The following is a 2,128-nucleotide window of genomic DNA, read 5'->3' as shown; positions in this document are numbered from 1 at the left end:
GTTTTAATAACGTATTCCAATTTTCACTCTGTGGTAATTAAATAGCTTCAAATGATGCCTTCCTATTTTAGACATCTCATGACTATCCCCAGAATTAGTAATTTCCTAGATGAATTCTAAGAACCCAGCAAAGATGCTCACAAAAGCCTTAGGGTCCATGGTTTATTTAGTGGATGTGACATTTGTAGGACTAAGTTACTCTTTTTTTTCCCCCAAACCAAACTGTATCCTGCTTTATTAAAGATACTTTCCATAAACAATCATGGTTTTTCAGGCAGGACATGGGCAGACAGTCATTAACAATATATAAAAACTTTGAAATTCCCTTCTTTTATAGACTGTCAAAATCAGAAAGCCACTATAAAATCCAAGAGTCTTCATTCGATGCTTTGAAAAGGGGAAGAGCTTAGAGTGAGAGCTGACAGTTCACATTGAGGATGTTGTTGAACAACTTTTCACAAGTCAACCCTGACTTTCAAGAATCCAAATGAACACAGCAGAATTATCAATCTGAAGATCTATAATCTTTTATAAAAGGAACTGCTGTTCTTTGGAGGACACAATGATATTACTGCAAAGTCCGGATTGCCTGATAGACCAGCAAAACCAATTTTGGGGGTCAGGTTCCAACAGTCTCTGGTTTGAAGGGAGTTAAGTCTATGTTGATGGTACAGAGGAGGAAGACACAAAAATGAATTTAGAGTTTCCCATACAATATAGAGTTTGTGCCATGGTGGCACATATGTCAACACCAGGACCCTCTTGAGAACCAAGAGGAGTCTTTCGAGATTATCAGGGAAAGATGTTTTCCAACATCAACCATCATCAGTCCAGCTTGGGAGACATTTTGTTAGTGACACATGCTCCTTCCCCCTCCCCCCCGAAAACAATGAAATGTTCTGTGTGCTAACAACATAGCTTAAAAACAAAGTAAAACAAAATTCTGCATTTTTATAAAACTTGATAAAAAATAGTATTTCAAACTGTACAGTCACCAGAACTACAGTCATCAAAAATGCACACATTTCACTTGGCATCTCCAGCACCTTCAGCTTTCTGTGCCTGCTCTGTTTTGGCGTCTCCGTTTTCTGCAGGATTATTCTTATCCTTACCAGCATCGACTTTCCCCTTCTTCTCCTTGGGGACCTACTCTCCCTTCTTTGCAGGAGCCTTTTTAGGCTTGGGCTCTGGCTTTGGAGGAGCAGGTTTAGCAGACAACCTTGCAGATCTTCTTTGTGGCTTGTCCTTCACCTTGGCTTTATCTCCTTTAGTATCCCCTTCAGCCTCTCTCTCTCTTTTTTTAGACATATAGATTGATCATTTATTAAAAGTGAAAACAAATTTATATAGTAATGAAATGCATATACTTGATTATTTTTACATGAAGAATTAAATCTTTGTTGAATAGTTGATACTGTAGAATATAGAGCATCTTCAACATTTTTCAGAGTTAATCAGTAGTTTTATTTTATAACCATCAATGCTGAGACCACAACTGCACATAAATGAAGTACAAAATGACAGAAATATATTTAGGGTTATTTAAAAAAATATTGGAAATTTTATTCCTAATCTCAAGCCAAAATTCAAAGAGTAATTATTTTTATGAAACTCAGAAACTCAAACAGCAATTTGAAAAAGCAAACATTGTAACACAATATAAGCATGGTGACAGCCATGGACATTGGTGATGAAGGTGGGGATGAAATGGTGTGCAGGTTTGGTCCGTCCAGGGGTCGTTCTCTCTGCTTCTTCACACTGCTCAAGACTAAGTTACTCTTGACTAATTCCTCCAATAAATTTCAAATATACTGTGTGGCCCAAGTTTTGTACAGTGTACCACACTGTAAGTAGATAATGCTGGCTTTGTCCAAGGTCTCCAAGTATGTGGAGGCACTGTCTACAGGTGGTACACTCCATATCTTGCAGTTCAATAAACTGATTGAGGCAAGGAACATTTTTATTCCTTTAAGTGTTTAAAAATGTTATTGTAAAGGCAGGAAAAAAGTGGTTTTTAACCAATAATGTGGCTAGATGGCCCTGGGGAAGAAATCAAACTCAATTCCTACGCAGTGTCTACAAGATATTTTCAATTATATATATAAAAAATCACACCAAGGTAAAAATT

At 37.0% G+C, this 2,128-nt stretch overlaps 1 pseudogene; it reads right to left on the bottom strand.

The window, feature by feature from the left end:
* Positions 1–1,024: 1,024 nt before the first annotated feature.
* LOC143272025 (non-histone chromosomal protein HMG-17 pseudogene) lies at positions 1,025–1,308 on the bottom strand (annotated as a pseudogene).
* Positions 1,309–2,128: the final 820 nt, after the last annotated feature.

This window comes from Peromyscus maniculatus, chromosome 1 (assembly GCF_049852395.1).
Source record: "Peromyscus maniculatus bairdii isolate BWxNUB_F1_BW_parent chromosome 1, HU_Pman_BW_mat_3.1, whole genome shotgun sequence".
NCBI lineage: Eukaryota > Metazoa > Chordata > Mammalia > Rodentia > Cricetidae > Peromyscus > Peromyscus maniculatus.
This window is presented reverse-complemented; position numbering and strand designations above follow the sequence as displayed.